Raw genomic sequence first — 20,747 nt, forward strand, 5'->3', positions numbered from 1 at the left:
TGAAAGAATGTCAAATTAATACACTAACTTTCTCTCAATATATAAAAAGAGACAGAGGCCTGAAGATAAGATGCTACTGTTATTTACCTACAACATATACTGTTTCTACTTTTTCAAGTGACATTGGGCATACCCAACATCCTGTGTTTTCTCTCCCCCCCCCCCCCCCCCCGTTTGTCCCTCTGAGTTACATGTCAATCCTGAGTTCAAGATGCTGACCCCTTCTGCTCCTCGGATCTGCCTGATCCATCCTGATACCCTGTGTCTGTTCGGAGTCTCATCACATCGCTCCTGTGGAGGACGGCCCCATATGAAAGTCACACTTGGAAGACACTCTGGACACTTACAGTAATGCGTTTATGTCTGAGGACAACAGTTGACTTGCTAACTTTAGGACTGTAGTTGTCATGAACAGTTTTGCACTCACGTTTCCATCAATGAAGAGTTATAACATCAACAAAACTGACTTCATGTTAAAACTATTAATGTTGACTTCTGGTAATGGTGGCGCGCTGAGTAGTCGTGGTTTCTCTTGCTCTGTTGCTAATCCTACAAGTTGAGCACTTTAAACATTCCTAACCGCCTTTAAAAGTAAAACGTTTTGTGATTTAGGCTTGAACAATCAAACATGACAAGGAGAAAGAACAAGGACGAGCTAAAGTCAAACGGAGGGCTCCTTAGGGCCTCTGCATGCTCTTGCGACAAGGCTTTCACAGATAGCTTTTCACAGACAGTTGTAATTTATCGTTGAGCGGGGAGTAATAGGCATGCGCGATGTTATTCACCGCCACAACGCAAGGGGGCGCGAAGTCGCGAAATTGCTAGGAGTAGTTGGTGGGTGTGGTTAGTGGAGTGTTTATCCTCCGGTTACTTATAATGACTAGAACTGGAGTCGTATAGATGTACGTACTTCCTCACTTCCTCGATCAACCGCTCTTCATGCTGCTCCATCTTCGCTCGTGTTTTTAAAAATGGCGGTCGTGAAAACAAAACAAACCGGGAAAGTAGGGAAGCGGAAGTGCGTGTACAGCGGATGTAGAGTGGACCAATCAGAGCCCTCTTGTCTGCGACGCTGTCTGCGAGGCTTCTGCGGTGGTCACAATTTTTGGGAGGTGGGCGCAGAGCGTCTGCAAAGGTGGGGGGGCTACGCAGACACCATCTGCGACGCCATCTGCGAGGACTGCATTGTCAGCATAAATTGGCCTTTAATGAAGAAAACATGTCGACAGCTAACTCCGAAGAGAACAGCGATGCGCCACCTGCACAGGTGGGTAACACTGACTCCACTGAAAGAACAGAAAATCCCACTACCTTGGACATCATGAAGGCTATACTGTCATTCAAAAAAGACTTTCATACAGAAATGGAAGGGGTATTGGCGGCTATCAAGAATGTGCAATCTGACGTTAAAGAATGCAGCGGCCACATTGTGGACACCATTAACCAACTGCAAGCGACGGTGGCCAAACTTGAGAAGAAGGCTGAAAGTTTAGCCAGTAAAGTGGAAGACCTGGAGCGCAGTAGCCATCGCAACAATGTGCGCATACTGGGCATACCTGAGAAAGAGGAGGGATCTGACCCATGCTCGTACATGGAGAAATGGATTGCGGACAATCTGGAGATACCGGCCCCGGTTCTGAAGAGAGCCCACTGTTTACCGAGCCAAAATCCTGGTTCTACGCTGAGAGCACTCATTGTGAAATGCCTTAATTATAAGGATAGAGAGGGCATACTTTGAGCCGCCAGGGTGAAAAAAGAGATAATCTACAAAAATAAAATCAGATTCCTCCCGGGTTTGTCTGCAGAAGTTTACAAACAGAGACAGTATGACAACGTGAGGAAAAGGCTGTGGGACAAAGGGATCTTCAAACACCGCATCATCTTCCCTGCCAGGCTGCTGCTGACCCACGGAGCACGAACAACCATCTTTGACAGCCCGATGGATGTGGATAAATACATCAGGGAGTTGGGGGAATCGGAGCCCGGACACTAATTAACTAAGGGACTACAAACTCATCACTGCAGTTAAGATGTGATTTCTCTTTGTGATGTTATGAAACTCCATTCTTTAAGGTTAACATTTACAACAAATTTTCTATATTCATGTTAACAACAGTAAGGATAGGAATTAAATCTAAACCAACAAGCAACACTAGCAAGACAGTTACAGTAAATTAATCAGAAGAGTGGTTCCTCATCGTAATGTGGACCTGTAGAGGCTTAAATAAACTTAACAAAGTCAAACAGGTTATGAACATGATAAAACAGTTAAAAGCCAAGATAGTATTCTTGCAGGAAACACACTTGCTAGCTAATGAGTCATCAAAGATAAAACGTAGATGGCCAGGGCATGTCCTAACATCATCTTATTCTACTAATGCCAGAGGCGTCATGACATTAACACATAAATCCATTCCACTACAAATTGAAAGAATTATCGAGGACCATAATGGTAGATCTTTAATCATACAAGGCCGCCTTCTTTCTACACAGATTAATTTGATCAATGTTTACGGACCAAATACTGACGATGTAAACTTTTATAACAATTTATTTTTGAGAATCTCAATATTGCCATTATTGCTAGAGATTTTAACTGCGTCTTGGATCCAAGCAAAGCTAGATCAGTCAGAGTGGACAATACTCATATTAGATCCAGAAAAACAATACACCATTTCATGAAAGAACTCAATCTGGTGGATATATGGAGAAATTTGAACCCAACAGTGAGAGAGTTCTCCTGTTACTCCAGCACTTATAAATGTTATTCTAGAATAGACTATTTTCTGGTGTCAGCAGAACTCCTGTTTAATACTAGAGGCCGTCACTACAATAGCATAGTCATTTCAGACCATGCAACAGTCTCCATGGTCTTTGTTGAGCCAAAGTTGCCCTAAGTGGAGTTTCCAGACTAAATGGATGCAGGATTCAAGATTTCTACAGTTTCTGGGGGAACAAATTGATATTTATTTTGAAATTAACACAACCCAGACCTCTGCTACAATTAGATGAAAAGCCTTCAAGTCATTTATGAGGGGTCAAATTATAAGTTATACAAGCAGACAATCAAGGGAATTACAAGGAAAATATAGAAAGTTGGAACTACAAATTAAAGCACTAGAGAAAAGGAGCCACCACGAGAGGGAGTACAACAGTGATACACACAAACAGTTATTACTATTAAGGACTCAATATAATGAGATAAAATCTAAGGCCGTGGCAAATTTAATGAGACTTAGACAAAGCTACTATGATCAAGGGGAAAAACCTGGTAGACTTCTTGCATGGCGCATTAAACAGCAGCAAACTGAGAGGACAATTACAAATATAGAGGATACACATGGGAATGTTATCATTGACCCTCTGGAAATCAATGCAACATTCAGAAATTTCTACAAAAATCTTTATAAAACTGAATACAACATTAATACTCAGACCATATTCTTAGATCAACTTAATATTCCAAAAATTTCTGAGGAAAGTAGAAATATGCTGGACAGGCAGTTAAGTGTAGCTGAAATATCAGAAGCCATAGGGGCACTGGAGGCAGGGAAATCGGCAGGACCAGACGGTCTTCCAACTGATTTATATAAAAACTTCAAAGACAAACTGGTAACCCCTCTCTACGAGATGTATTTAGAATCCTACAATAATGGCCTTTTACCTACTTCATTGAGAGAGGCCTTAATTATCCTGCTTCCAAAACCAGGGAAAAGTAATACTAAATGTGAAAATATGTGCCCAATTAGTTTAATAAATACGGACACAAGAATTCTTAGTAAAATTTTGGCAAAGAGACTGGAGGGTGTACTTCCAAATATTGTGGGGGACGATCAAAATGGGTTCATAAAGGGTAGGCAGGGGTTCCATAATACAAGACGCGTTCTTAATATTCTTCACAATCAGAGGGGAGAAAGGGATACGGCTCTTTTATCACTTGACGCAGAAAAGGCTTTTGACAGAGTTGAATGGAATTATCTCTTTGATGTTTTGAGATTTGGATTTTGAGACCATTTATATAGATGGATTAAATTATTACATCTAAACCCTGTAGCCAAGGTGTTAACAAATGATGTGACCTCCAAACCCTTTAACATCACTAAAGGGTGTCCACAGGGCTCGCCTCCGTCACCACTTTTATTTATACTAGCTATAGAGCCATTAGCAATAGCAATTAGAGATAACAGAGAAATAATAGGGGTTTCAATTGGCAACGAACACAAAATAGCTCTCTTTGAGGATGATGTAATTTTATTTTTAAAACAGCTAGACACCTCCATACCTGTACTGTTAGACCGATTTGGCAAAATGTCTGGTTATAAATTGAACGCCTCAAAATCCTCACTTATGCTGCTTAACGAAAATGAGGAACAAAAATCTGTTCAACATCTATCTCCTTTTAAGCCCTCAAATGGGTTCACTTACCTGGGCATTAAATTAACACCTCAGTTAGAAAATATAGCGTCAATAAATTATGAACCTGTGATTGACTCAACATTTAAGCCTATAGAAAGATGGATGCCCTTGCCTATTTCTCTCATAGGAAGAATAAATATTTTAAAGATGAATATTCTGCCTAAATTTATATATTTATTCCAAAATATCCCTTTGGCACCACCTGAAGGAATATTTAAAAAGATAACACAGGAGGTTCATCAGGAGGTTCATATGGAATAAAAAATGTCCTAGAGTTCACCTATCATTGTTATACCTTCTATTTGACACAGGGGGGCTAAAATATCCTAATCTTTATTGGTATTACCTCTCAGCACAGCTGAGTACCTTGAGTTTCTATTTCTCTGACAACATGACATCGTGGATGGACATAGTCACAAGGTGTCCAGATACCATTGCATTTATACCTGTACTCAGCTGATCTAAAATATCTGAGAATGCATATGGCCAATCCTATAGTACTAAATATGGTTAATATATGGTAAGAGGTAAAGAAACACATGAAAATATCAAACTCTCTGTCACAGTTCAGTCCAATTTGGGGTAATGCCTCATTTAAACCAGGCAAGTTGGATGCTGGATTCAAGTTGTGGGCAAAGAATGGGCTAAGTAAAATAGCTGACCTATACAGGGAGGAGGTTCGAATGTCTTTCGAGGAAATTTCTCGTTTGCATAATATTCCTAAGAAACACTTATTTAAATATCTGCAATTGCAGAACTTTATCTCTTCAACATAAAATAAGTCACAAATAATTCCTCCACTTACACCTCTAGAGGAAATTGTTACTAACAAGAGTACAAAAGGCTGAATTTCATCAATATATAACTGGCTCGCATCTGGTTCTAGTGAGACATCAACATTTAAACTCAATACATGGAAGGCAGAATTTAAAACAGATATTTCTATTAACGACTGGACCATAGCCCGCAAGGAGGCACAGACACAAACAGCCAACACTAATTTAAAGTTACTTCAATACGTACAACTGGCTAATGCGAACTTACATTACCCTCGTTAAGCTACACAGGTACAATAGCAATATACCTGATACGTGTTTTAAGTGTAGCGAGGCTGAAGGGACATTTACACATTATATTTGAGAGTGTGACAAGATCAGAAAATTTTGGAAGGAAGTGATGGATAAAATCACAACCATTTTATCTATAAACATTTCATTAAACCCCACAATGATTTTGTTACACCTGTATCCAGCAGATCTTAATCTGAGAGCTAGAGAGTACACATTTATTAATTTTTCTATACTACAGGCAAAGCGCCCGATTGCACTGAATTGGAAGAAAGAAACAGCACCCACAATAGGAGCTTGGATTAAGTGTATGGCACAATGCATGTCAATGGAGAGAATAACATACTTTTTAAAAAACAAACTGAACATGTATGAAGGGATATGGAAACCATTCAGTGACTTTATTAAAAATGAAGACATAGAAGAGCACCTACAGTCGGAGAACCTAGACCAGGGGTGTCCAAACTGATCCATAAAGGGCCGTGTGGCTGCAGGTTTTCATTCCAGCCATGCAGCAGCACCCTGCTTTGGCTTATTCAATCAACTGACACACCCACCCTTTAATCAAGGGTGGGTGTGGCTGCAAGTATTTGACTATGTGAAGACAGTTCAGTTGATTGAATGAGCCAAGTCAGGTGTGCTGCTGCATGGCTGGAATGAAAACCTGCAGCCACACGGCCCTTTATGGATCAGTTTGGACACCCCTGACCTAGACTAATCTATACCATTATGGTAGACCCCGGAAGATGTTTGAGGCTGAGATCTTGATGTGTTATGTTACGTTTATTTTCTGCTAAGGTACCATTGACTTGATTTGACTTGATATTTTGTTTTATTTTTGCTTCTCTATTATTATTATTATTATTATTATTATTATTTAAATTTTTACCCTGTACTAACGTGATATGACTTCTTTTTAATTATATGATTGTAAAACAAGAGAAAGAATAGGTGTGTTTGAGTTTGGGGGGAGGGTGGCTTATCTGGGGTGGGAGGAAGACATATCTGTTATATTATAGTGTTAGCATTGTATGCTGGTTTTTGTACCTTATTTTGTAATGTGTTCAAAACTAATAAAAACAATTGTTGAAAAAAAAAACTGTTAATGTTATAAATCAAGTTGTCTGTTGTCGCCCAAATGAGGATGGGTTCCCTTTTGAGTCTGGTTCCTCTCAAGGTTTCTTGTCGTCTGGGGGAGTTTTTCCTTGCCACCGTCACCACAGGCTTGCTCATTGGGGATCGATTAGGGATAAAATTAGCTCATGTTTAAAGTCATTCAAATTCTGTCAAGCTGCTTTGCAACAATGTTTATTGTTAAAAGCGTTATAGAAATAAACTTGATTTGACTTGACTTTTTGCTTCTTTTTTTTTTTTGCTAGTTGTCATTTAGTGATTACCTGACCTTTACCTGCTTTTAACCATGATTTTTGCTCATGTTTAAGATTTGTTTCCTGTGGTCATTAAATATCTTTAAGGAAAGAAAAAAAAACTTTATTCATCACACACTAGTGAAATTCCTCTCTGCAATTAACCCATCTGAAGCAGTGAACACACACATGAGTAATGAACACACACATACCCGGTTGTGCAAACTCCACATACCCAGAGCAGTGAGCAGCCATACTAACAGCGCCCAGGGAGCAGTTGGGAGTTGGGTGCTTCGCTCAAGGACACCTCAGCCCAATGTCGTCCCATATTAACCTAACTGCATGTCTTTGGACTGTGGGGGAAACCGGAGCACCTGGAGGAAACCCACACAGACACGGGGAGAACATGCAAACTCCACACAGAAAGGCCCCCGCCGGCCACTGGGCTCGAACCCAGAACCTCCTTGCTGTGAGGAGACCGTGCTAACCACTACACCACCGTGCCACCCACTGCATTTGTATCCGCTTACTTTCTGTGACACTTGGGTTTTAAAGTCATTCAAATTCTGTCAAGCTGCTTTGCGACAATATCTATTGTTAAAAGTGTTATAAAAAGAAAGAAAGCACAACTTTTATTCATCACACACTTGTGAAATTCCTCTCTGCATTTAACCCATCTGAAGCAGCGAACACACACATGCACACACGTGAGCAATGAGCACACACACATAGCCAGAGCAGTGGGCAGCCATGCTAACAGCACCTGGGGAGCAGTTGGGAGTTAGGTGCCTCGCTCAAGGACACCTCAACCCAAGGCTGTCCCATATTAACCTAAAATAAACTTGATTTGACTTTTTGCTTTTTTTGGCTAGTTTTTATATTTTGCCCTAGTTCATGTCATTTAGTGATCAGCTGATCCTTACCTGCTTTTCACCATGATTTTTGCTCATGCTTAAAATTTGTTTACCGTAGTCATTAAATATCTTTAAACTGCATTTGTATATCCGCTTACACCTCTTAAGCTGCTCTTCTAGCACCTTCTCCGTTAGATATTGTACTATATTTGTACTACTGCTATTTTGTACATTGTTTGATTTTAGAATATATATATATATATATATATATATATATATATATATATATATATATATATACAGTGGTGCTTAAATTTGTGAACCCTTTAGAATTTTCTATATTTCTGCATAAATATGACCTAAAACATCATCAGATTTTCACACAAGTCCTAAAAGTAGATAAAGAGAACCCAGTTAAGCAAATGAGACAAGAATATTATACTTGGTCATTTATTTCTTGAGGAAAATGATCCAATATTACATATCTGTGAGTGGCAAAAGTATGTGAACCTCTAGGATTAGCAGTTAATTTGAAGGTGAAATTAGAGTCAGGTGTTTTCAATCAGTGGGATGACAATCAGGTGTGAGAGGGCACCCTGTTTTATTTAAAGAACAGGGATCTATCAAAGTCTGATCTTCACAACACATGTTTGTGGAAGTGTGTCATGGCATGAACAAAGGAGATTTCTGAGGACCTCAGAAAAAGCGTTGTTGATGCTCATCAGGCTGGAAAAGGTTACAAAACCATCTCTAAAGAGTTTGGACTCCACCAATCCACAGTCAGACAGATTGTGTACGAATGGAGGAAATTCAAGACCATTGTTACCCTCCCCAGGAGTGGTCGACCAACAAAGATCACTCCAAGAGCAAGGCGTATAATAGTCAGTGATGTCACAAAGGACCCCAGGGTAACTTCTAAGCAACTGAAGGCTTCTCTCACATTGGCTAATGTTAATGTTCATGAGTCCACCATCAGGAGAACACCTGAACAACAATGATGTGCATGGCAGGGTTGCAAGAAGAAAACCACTGCTCTCCAAAAAGAACATTGCTGCTCGTCTGCAGTTTACTAAAGATCACGTGGACAAGCCAGAAGGCTATTGGAAAAATGTTTTGTGGACAGATGAGACCAAAATAGAACTTTTTGGTTTAAATGAGAAGCATTATGTTTGGAGAAAAGAAAACACTGCATTCCAGCATAAGAACCTTATCCCATCTGTGAAACATGGTGATGGTAGTATCATGGTTTGGGCCTGTTTTGCTGCATCTGGGCCAGGACGGCTTTCCATCATTGATGGAACAATGAATTCTGAATTATACCAGCGAATTCTAAAGGAAAATGTCAGGACATCTGTCCATGAACTGAATCTCAAGAGAAGGTGGGTCATGCAGCAAGACAACAACCTTAAGCACACAAGTTGTTCTACCAAAGAATGGTTAAAGAAGAATAAAGTTAATGTTTTGGAATGGCCAAGTCAACGTCCTGACCTTAATCCAATCGAAATGTTGTGGAAGGACCTGAAGCAAGCAGTTCATGTGAAGAAACCCACCAACATCCTAGAGTTGAAGCTGTTCTGTATGGACGAATGGGCTAAAATTCCTCCAAGCCGGTGTGCAGGACTGATCAACAGTTACCGCAAATGTTTAGTTGCAGTTATTGCTGCACAAGGGGGTCACACCAGATACTGAAAGCAAAGGTTCACATACTTTTGCCACTCACAGATATGTAATACTGGATCATTTTCCTCAAGAAATAAATGACCAAGTATAATATTTTTGTCTCATTTGTTTAACTGGGTTCTCTTTATCTACTTTTAGGACTTGTGTGAAAATCTGATTATGTTTTAGGTCCTATTTATGCAGAAATATAGAAAATTCTAAAAGGTTCACAAACTTTCAAGCACCACTGTATACTGTATATATTTTTTTTCTCTTTTTGTGTGTGTGTGTGTGTGTGTGTGTGTGATCTTTATCTGTTTTTTACAAGTAAGGTGAGGGAGAAACGACATTTCGATTCTCCTATATGTCCTGGATATATAGTGAATTGACAGTAAAATCTTTGACTCTTACCTTCTGTGACACTTGGGTTTTAAAGTCATTCAAATTCTGTCAAGCTGCTTTGCGACAATGTCTATTGTTAAAAGCGTTATAAAAATAAAGTTGATTTGACTTGACTTTTTGCTTTTTTTTTTGGCTAGTTTTTATATTTTGCCCGAGTTTGTGTCATTTAGTGATCACCTGACCCTTACCTGCTTTTCACCATGATTTTTGCTCATGTGTAAGATTTGTTTACTGTAGTTATTAAATATCTTTAAACTGCATTTGTATCCACTTACCTTCTGGGACACTTGGGTTTTAAAGTCATTCAAAACAGAAGAGCAACTACAGTCAGAGAACCTAGACTAATCTATACCATTATGGTAGACCCCGGAAGATGTTTGAGGCTGAGATCTTGATGTGTTATGTTACATTTATTTTGTGCTAAGGTACCATTGATTTGATTTTATATTTTGTTTTATTTTTGCTTCTCTATTATTATTATTATTATTATTTAAATTTTTACCCTGTACTAACGTGATATGACTTCTTTTTAATTATATGATTGTAAAACAAGAGAAAGAATAAGTGTGTTTGAGTTTGGGGGGAGGGTGGCTTATCTGGGGTGGGAGGAAGACATATCTGTTAGTGTTAGCACTATATGCTGGTTTTTGTACCTTATTTTGTAATGTGTTGAAAACTAATAAAAGCATTGTTGGAAAAAAAAACCCTGTTAATGTTATTATTAATATCTGTTGTCGCCCAAATGAGGATGGGTTCCCTTTTGAGTCTGGTTCCTCTCAAGGTTTCTTGTCGTCTGGGGGAGTTTTTCCTTGCCACCATCGCCACAGGCTTGCTCATTGGGGATCGATTAGGGATAAAATTAGCTCATGTTTAAAGTCATTCAAATTCTTTGCGACAATGTCTATTGTTAAAAGCGTTATAAAATAAACTTGATTTGACTTGACTTTTTGCTTTTTTTTGGCTAGTTTTTATATTTTGCCCTAGTTCATGTGATTTAGTGATTACCTGACCCTTACCTGCTTTTAACCATGATTTTTGCTCATGTTATGATTTGTTTACTGCAGTTATTAAATATCTTTAAACTGCCTTTGTATCCACTTACCTTCTGTAACACTTGGGTTTTAAAGTCATTCAAATTCTGTCAAGCTGCTTTGCGACAATAGAAATAAACTTGACTTGACAATGCGGTGCGCGAGACAAGGTCATGTTCAAGAAAGGTGCGCGTACCGTCGGTTGTTTCCTGTTTGTTCAAAGTAGCAACTCAGTGCTAACAAATACAGCAACTGGGGCGTCTTCTGGAACAAAACTGAAGACTAAAAACAAGCCTGTGTGAAAGAATGTCAAATTAACACACTATCACATTTTATATATAGGGCCGTCTCAGAAACTGGTCTCTCATTTGGGACATTATGGCCAAAAAATAAATTTTCTAATTTTACTTTTTTTTTTTGCATTTACCTAACACTCAATGTTTCTTTTGTCATGTTTAATAAGAATAAAGATAGTATCTTGCTTTATCTGGCCTCCACTGTGGAAAATTTTTTTGATTACAATTCAAATGCTTTTGTAAAATTGATTTACATATAAAATAACTACATCATGAAGAATTAAAGCCCCTCCTTCACAGATGAGTGAAAATATTGAATAAATTTCCTCTTTTTGATTGCTTGGGTTAAAAATGCCAAGTTATGATGACTGAATTGATTATTCACTTAAATATGAATAATATGATACATTTTGGGTATTTGATATGGCGAAATAGGACAATATGGAAAAATCAAGAACACACCGGAAAGATGAGAATAACGGCGGTGGTAAAAGAACAGCAACTGTACCGGCTGAAGGTTGCGCGGGTCTCTGCTGCGGCGCGCGAGCAACGGGACATCACTACCGCACCGAACGGAGCGCAAGGCAGGGGCGGGGCAAAATGACTGGCCGTAGATTCTATCAAAAGTTAGATCTAACTTGACCATGGTTGCAAAATATTGGCCAAAAATATGCAAACACTACGAAATATGAAAGTAAGATGAAAAAGAAACATTATATTGTCTTATACTGCAAGACTAAAACAAAATAAAACTGTCAAAACTCACCTTTTCAGTGATAACGTCCGAACAGATCACTCGCGTAACAGAGACCGCAAATGGAACCACGATCAACTTCTAACTGTTGGAGTGGAAAATTCCATTCTACACATGCAAATTGTTAATGTGTGTCCTTCCCCGCACACAAATAACACACTACAGTAAAAAAATAGACCACAACTCATTTTATAGCTCAGAAATTCATACAAGACCAGCTACCATCGTAAAATATTCTGTAAGAAACATATTCTAGACCTAACTTTCAGCTTTCGTTTTAAAAAAACAAAATTGCAGATTTATAACTAAATTTTTATATGGTGTAGTGACTTTAAGTTACTACTTTTGGTGAGGTAGTGACCTTGACCCTGAGGCTTTCCGTTTAGATCAAAACACACGATCGTATTGGTTTTGGGTGTGTGGAAAATGGAGTTATGATGGTAATCAAATATTTTGCATGATGTTTTATTACAGTTGTGATTATTCTGTGAGCACAAGCAATCCTTAGGTGTATAAAGTTACAACTTGAAATACAATTAGTGATAACTGTAGACTTTTCAGTGGACTACAACCTTTTTAAAGTGCATATTCTGGACCAATTTCATGCTTTTTTTTATATGAAAGTATGTCCCTTTACACACTCATCCAGAAGGGTAATTTTACACAAAGCCATCTGTCTACAGCAGAAAAAAATAAAATAACAAAACGTGTCTGGAAAAATCCCAAGGGAGTCTGGAGCCAGATTCGTGACGTTACCTGCGGAAGCGCAAGCAGGCTGCGAGAGCTTTGCACGGTTTCAGTGCACAGCCTGTGTAGACCAAGCGCTCCCATTTCTCTCTCTTTGTCCGGTCTTTTGGGAAACGATGAGTACTAATCCCATCAAGATTGGTGTTGCTACACCCTCCTACGATACATCTGTTAACCATTTTAATAATTACGCGATAACGTTGAAGAAATTTGCAGAAAACCACCAGGTCATTTTCTCATAAACAAACCAGCACTGACGTAGGATTCAGAGGGAGGCGTCCCGCACGTGATGTCATGAAAATCAACGTTTGCCAGGAAATCCAAATGCCAAGTTTTTTCAGAGGCGGACCAATTCGCCTCAAATGACTTGATTTCAACTGACTTTTTCTGGTATTGCGCAAGTTCAAAAAAAATTGCAGAGAATGCAGAAATGTTACAGATATTTAACCAAAGTTTAATATAAAATAGGACAATTACATTGATCTTGCTCCTGAACTTACCCGTGATATGCACTTTAAGGGAATGCAATATAGTCAACCATTTATCATGTCCCAGATCAAGCTGCCATTTTTCCACAAATTTGCAGAATTTTTGCCAAATTCTGAAGAGTATTCACATCAAAGATTTTGTTTTATCTGTATTATTTCTTTCATCATTTTATTTCAAATTAAAACCAACATCACCATTCAAAATTGTATTGACTGAGTATATTTAGTGGGGTACCCACACAGTACCCAGTTCCTGAGACAGACCCATATACATACGTACATATACACACACACACAGATTAAATTGGGCCGGAGGCCTCCGGAGCTCAGCTCCGCCTCCTTGCCTCGGCAGTACAGCCAGCAGGAGCTGAGCTCCCTCTGCTTCAGTGTTTATAATAATATAATACTTTTATTCATTTTCATCTATTCTAAAAACACCATCAATATGAGAGTTCGTCAATAATGATTTAGACAACAAAAAAATAAGCTAAAGTGAATTACACCCACCAATTAAAAAAAATTTTTTTTTCATTGGAATTATCATTGAATGCATAATTATGCGCTGCAAGAACACGTGACATCACACAGCATCATCATATGTTTAATGTTAACATTAATGGACTTCAGCTCGAGAAATTGGCGCCACTGTTTTCTATCAGTCTGTCATACTTTATATTTTATGAGGATTTATGTCGTACGAAGTTGTAACTATCTGCTAAACACGATGCCTTTGCAAAGTAGACAGAAGTAAGTCATGGTTCTTTTGTTTATTTTGTCTTTAGTTGATAAACTTTCTCAGGCAAAATATACTCGTGCAGCAGATGACATAAGTAGCGTTAGCTAACACTGACAGACAGGACGCTAGTCGAAAAATTCACGCCTCCATTTGCTGAAGTTCAGATCTTTTTGTCTGTAGTTCTGTCATATGTTATCTTCATTTACTAAGTTGTAGCTGTTTTCTGTGTTTTTAGCTTTTAGGTAAATATCAGAAAATTGAGTTAGCTAATTTAATGGATGCCCGCTAACCTGTCTTTGCGCATGGAACGCTAGCAAACCTCCCTCGTGATAGTGAGAACTGGCAGCCTGGACTTTTCCATTGGCTAGCGCGCTCGACTCCCAATCCAATGTTGCTTTGGTCGGCCAAAGTTATGAGGTTGCTGTGGTGTACTAAGCCTAGACTAAATAACAAAATTGAACGATTCAGACATCCCTAGTCTCCCGGACGCTCTGGGAGTCTCCCCAGGAGCATGTAGACAGAGACAGGAAAGGCAGGAGAAACTTGATCCAAGTCCTATTTGGAAAGTTGTAAATTAAACTGTAATGACTGGCTATTACTGATATGTGGTTTGATGTTGTGACATGTAAGTAAGTTTCGCAAACAATTGATTTGATTGATGTAGATTTATGGTGTGAGATGTAAAGAACTATTGTTAATACGTTAATTGATGGTGTGAGATGAAACAAGTAATGCAAATAATAGTGTAGATTGATGAGATGTAAATAACTATTGCCAATATGTGAATTGGTGGTGTATATTGTGAATAAGTTTTACAAATTACAGTGTAGATTGATGGTGAAACGTAGGCTTAATAAGTTACCAATATATGCATTGATGTGAGATATACAACCCCGATTCCAAAAAAGTTGGGACAAAGTACAAATTGTAAATAAAAACAGAATGCAATAATTTACAAATCTCAAAAACTGATATTGTATTCACAATAGAACATAGACAACATATCAAATGTCGAAAGAGAGACATTTTGAAATTACATGCCAAATATTGGCTCATTTGAAATTTCATGACAGCAACACATCTCAAAAAAGTTGGGACGGGGCAATAAGAGGCTAGAAAAGTTAAAGGTACAAAAAAGGAACAGCTGGAGGACCAAATTGCAACTCATTAGGTCAATTGGCAATAGGTCATTAACATGACTGGGTATAAAAAGAGCATCTTGGAGTGGCAGCGGCTCTCAGAAGTAAAGATGGGAACAGGATCACCAATCCCCCTAATTCTGCGCCGACAAATAGTGGAGCAATATCAGAAAGGAGTTCGACAGTGTAAAATTGCAAAGAGTTTGAACATATCATCATCTACAGTGCATAATATCATCAAAAGATTCAGAGAATCTGGAAGAATCTCTGTGCGTAAGGGTCAAGGCCAGAAAACCATACTGGGTGCCCGTGATCTTCGCGCCCTTAGACGGCATTGCATCACATACAGGCATGCTTCTGTATTGGAAATCACAAAATGGGCTCAGGAATATTTCCAGAGAACATTATCTGTGAACACAATTCACTGTGCCATCCGCCGTTGCCAGCTAAAACTCTATAGTTCAAAGAAGAAGCCGTATCTAAACATGATCCAGAAGCGCAGATGTCTTCTCTGGGCCAAGGCTCATTTAAAATGGACTGTGGCAAAGTGGAAAACTGTTCTGTGGTCAGACGAATCAAAATTTGAAGTTCTTTATGTAAATTAGGGACGCCGTGTCATTCGGACTAAAGAGGAGAAGGACGACCCAAGTTGTTATCAGCGCTCAGTTCAGAAGCCTGCATCTCTGATGGTATGGGGTTGCATTATTAGTGCATGTGGCATGGGCAGCTTACACATCTGGAAAGACACCATCAATGCTGAAAGGTATATCCAGGTTCTAGAGCAACATATGCTCCCATCCAGACAACGTCTCTTTCAGGGAAGACCTTGCATTTTCCAACATGACAATGCCAAACCACATACTGCATCAATTACAGCATCATGGCTGCGTAGAAGAAGGGTCCGGGTACTGAACTGGACAGCCTGCAGTCCAGATCTTTCACCCATAGAAAACATTTGGCGCATCATAATACGGAAGATACGACAAAAAAGACCTAAGACAGTTGAGCAACTAGAATCCTACATTAGACAAGAATGGGTTAACATTCCTATCCCTATACTTGAGCAACTTGTCTCCTCAGTCCCCAGACGTTTACAGACTGTTGTAAAGAGAAAAGGGGATGTCTCACAGTGGTAAACATGGCCTTGTCCCAACTTTTTTGAGATGTGTTGTTGTCATGAAATTTAAAATCACCTAATTTTTCTCTTTAAATGATACATTTTCTCAGTTTAAACATTTGATATGTCATTTATGTTCTATTCTGAATAAAATACGGAATTTTGAACCTTCCACATCATTGCATTTTGTTTTTATTTACAATTTGTACTTTGTCCCAACTTTTTTGGAATCGGGGTTGTAAATAAGTAGGCCATAAGTTGATAAAACATGTATTAAACCGATGGTGCGATAAATAAAAATGTTTTGAGAGATATTGACCACTGTGAGTGAAGAAGGGCTCCCCCTCCTTACAAAAGCCAATTTAACCACTGGATATATATCATACTTGCCAACCCTCCCGATTTCAGTGGGAGGCTCCCGTCTCCCGCCTCCCAATCATATTTGTTAAAAACTGGATAATCTCCCAGTTTGGGGAAATCCCTACCGCCAAGTTAAAAATACTATTTAGTACTGCTAAATAATTTTAGTAGTACTAAGAAAGTGCAGTATTTATTTAATTGAATTGTTACTATTTTGGTCAAATCTTTTTAAAATTTAATGTATATATGATATTATAGTTCTCTGTAGTTTTACATGAGCTTACAGAAGGGAAACACATTTGATGCAATCCAATAATACTTTCATTCACTGTAACTATTTTAAGAAATTATAAACATTATTTTTTTCACGGTCCGGTTTCCATCAAATCCTGCGCTCTGATTGGCTAGTGAGTGCCTCTGTATCCTACGGTACGGACCCCAGTTACGGACCTCTGGCGACTCGCTGGTTCACAACAATAACAAAAATATTAGCATTTTTTGTCAACATTTATCTTTTTTTTAATAAGATTTATTTATAAGATTATCAAAAATCTTAAATTTTTGCCTGCATTTCTCAGGAGAATAGCATTAATTTTACAGCATGGATAGTGATAATGACAGTGTTCATACTGAAAGCGAGTTTTACTACCCTGAGGAAGAAGAAATTAAAGAAAACATTTCAGGAGAAAGCTAAAAACCTCTAACTTGCTAACGCCGAGCAAAAACATGGCTGAATCCTGAATGACTCCTATTTGTATAAATAGGGGACTACATAGGCGGCAAAATGTAGTTTTTTTTCCTGCCATGGAAGTGCACTTGTATACCGAGGAGGAAACAATTTGCATTACAGACATGAATGAGGATTCAAAATGGCGGCTCGACTCGGTTTCTCCTTTCAGGCGCTCTCATTTTCTGTTAGAATTTGATAAAGGAAAAAAAATTATATATACTGTATATGGCTCGAAATTCGCGGTGGTCCGGTTGCCCAAGGTGACTTAATTTGTCATTTGGCGGGTAACTCCTGTCACTAGCCAGCCCAGCTGGCTAGTTGAAAATAAAAAATATATATGAAGCGAAGATTCAGATACACCATCAACTAAAGCCGCCACATATTAAGCGTGTGCCGTGTCTGTGTTAATTGATGTGTTTATCGGCAGGACGGAAAATACCGAATTCCAAATCATATCATGTACGAGTCAGGCTGTCGGTTTTTTCACTACTGAGCATGCATATAACGCATCTCGTTGAATATCGCGGTAATCACGTTATCAAATTCAACAGATGTGGCCACATTATCGCTCATTTAAACACGTGTTTTTGTTGTTGTTTACATCTCCATCTGCCAAAGCTACGTTGCGATGTGGAATTTTCTGAAAGGTGTACAGAAACCGCCAGAGACGGGGACAAAGCGACCTCGGTCTTAAGAGGAGAAAAAGGCCGCCGATAAAGCGTATTGTGTTATTTTTGACAGAAGTAAAATTCATACATGAACAAATTTTGGCTAGTTGATTTTCTCTTTGGCTAGTTACTTTGGAAGGTAACTAGTCTGGCTGGCTGGTGAAAAAATGTATGAATTTTTAGGCCTGTAATATATGTTATTGACCAGCTTAAGGTCGGTCCGTATGGTGAAATACCGTGACCTCGGCCTTGAGTACTGACCGAGGCCCTCGGTCACGGTATTTCACCATACGGACCTCCCAGCTGGTAAAATAACATATATTTCTTCTAAAACATCACTTGTGTTATTTTCTGTGTATGTAGACAATATTCAGGCATGAGATTTTTCAGCTCAAAATCTGATTTAAGACTTCCCTTACATTGTTACTCTATTAAAATTCAAGACAAGAGTATTATTTCAGATTTTTCACTCTGAGCTCTCTCATGCCTGATGCATGAATCCCAGAACCTAGAGTAACGGATAGAACAATATCAATAACTCTTTAATTGTATAAATTTCAAATGGTTTGCAATTAATTGGGATCCACTGTTTTTATCATTTCAACCACGCATCAGACCCTTGGCCAGTTGAAAAGGTCGTTCACGCACTTTTCTCCCCCAGGAGAATTTAGAAAAGTTGGCAAGTATGATATATACACACACACACGTGTGTATAATTTTTTTTTTTTCGCGGACCAAATCCTGTGCTCTGATTGGCTGGCGAGCGCCTCCGTATCCTATGGTACGGACCCCGGTTACGGACCTCTGGCGACTCACTCGTTCACAACAACAACAAAAATAGTAGCTTTTTTTGTCAACATTTATCTTTTTTATAAGATTTATTTATAAGATTATCAAAAATCTTTTACATTTTTGCCAGTATTTCTCAAGAGAATAGCATTAATTTTACAGCATGGATAGCGATAATGACAGTGTTCATAGTGAAAGCGAGTTTTACTACCCTGAGGAAGAAGAAATAAAAGACTACTATTTGTATAAATAGGGGACTACATAGGCAGCAAAATGTAGTTTTTTTCCTGCCATGGAAGTGCACTTGTATACCGAGGAGGAAGCCATTTGCATTCAAAATGGTGGCTAGGCTCGGTTTCTCCTTTCAGGCGCTCTCGTTTTCTGTTAGAATTTGGTAAAGAAAAAATAAATATATGTTATTTACCAGCTTAAGGTCAGCCCAGAGGGCCTCGGTCAGTACTTTCAAGACCTCGGTTACAGTATTTCACGATACGGACCTCCCAGCTGGTAAAATAACATATATTTCTTCTAAAGCATCACTTGTGTTATTTTCTGTGTATGTAGACAATATTCAGGCATGAGATTTTTCAGCTCAAAATCTGATTTAAGACTTCCCTTTCATTGTTACTCTATTAAAATTCAAGACAAGAGTATTATTTCAGATTTTTCACTCTGAGCTCTCTCATGCCTGATACATGAATCCCAGAACCTAGAGTAACGGATAGAACAATATCAACAACTCCTTAATTGTATAAATTTCAAACGGTTTGCAATTAATTGGGATCCACTGTTTTTATTGTTTCAACCACGCATCAGACCCTCGGCCAGTTGAAAAGGTCGTTCACACACTTTTCTCCCCCAGGAGAATTTAGAAAAGGGTTGTTTTACAATCAGGGTACAAAGTTTGTGTCACAGGGGTCCAAAATTCAAATTGATTCAAACTGGTTCTTGTACCAGTTTTTAAGTGAAGGACAAGTTAAAGAACAGATTTCAGGTAATTTTTTGACATATCTGTGTATGGTAGTTTTATGTAATCTGCTATAAGATAAAGAAGATTAAGTGTAGCTTTAAGCAGGGCTGGGAGAAACAAATGAAGTGATTCTCGGAGAGGACATTTTTTTTGACAATTCAGAATCCACTACTTCCATACTGCTTTTAAAGATAAGGCTGTAAGCTTTGTGTTAGTTGTCTCTAATATTTAGGTCCCAATATCTTGACCACATTTTAGGATGAAAATAATCATTTTAGATATGTTATTTTATATTGAAAAATTAGCTCTCTCGGAGAGGACATTTTTTTGACACAATTACATACTAATTTGATCAAAATAGTCTGAAAACTTACTGGCATTCAACATTAAAACTTAACTATGTTTCCAATGATATGGAACCAAATATGTGTTTTATGGTATAAACAATGATGTAAGTGCATCCCTTTTGGAGCTACCTGTGGTCAAAAAAGCACTTTTTCTAAATGACACAAGTAATTTTGCTAAATATGACATATATTGCCATACATTCACCAAAAATAACGTTATCACCAATTTTTTTTTTTTTTTGCATGGTAAATAGAGCTATCACAGGGCTACAATAAACAACCAAGTTTATTTAGTCAAGCCTTTTGATATTGATATTGAAGATAATAAGTGTTAAATGTGATTTTTAGCTTGCGTACCCTGATTGTAAAACAACCCAAAAGTTGGCCAGGATGATTTTTATATATATATATATATATATATATATATATATATATATATATATATATACACACACACACACACACACACACACACACACACACAACCGTTCAAAAGTTTGGGGTCACTTTGAAATTTCCTTATTTTTGAAAGAAAAGCACTGTTCTTTTCAATGAAGATCACTTTAAACTAATCAGAAATACACTCTATACATTGCTAATGTGGTAAATGACTATTCTCGCTAAATTCTACTAAATGTCTGGTTTTTGGTGCAATATCTACATAGGCGTATAGAGGCCCATTTCCAGCAACTATCACTCCAGTGTTCTAATGGTACAATGCAGAGCATTTTTTAAGGATTTTCCATTAGGAGACCAACTGGTCTGGGCAATACAATCACAGGCCCCAGAGTCCATGCGGCTGCACCACTG

At 38.3% G+C, this 20,747-nt stretch overlaps 1 protein-coding gene across 1 annotated transcript in view; it reads right to left on the minus strand.

Moving 5' to 3' along the window:
- Window positions 1–20,747, minus strand: part of astn1 (astrotactin 1) — a 1,125,762-nt gene that overhangs the window by 1,103,763 nt on the left and 1,252 nt on the right. The gene's annotated exons all lie outside the window — the stretch shown is intronic.

This window comes from Neoarius graeffei, chromosome 1, assembly GCF_027579695.1.
Source record: "Neoarius graeffei isolate fNeoGra1 chromosome 1, fNeoGra1.pri, whole genome shotgun sequence".
NCBI lineage: Eukaryota > Metazoa > Chordata > Actinopteri > Siluriformes > Ariidae > Neoarius > Neoarius graeffei.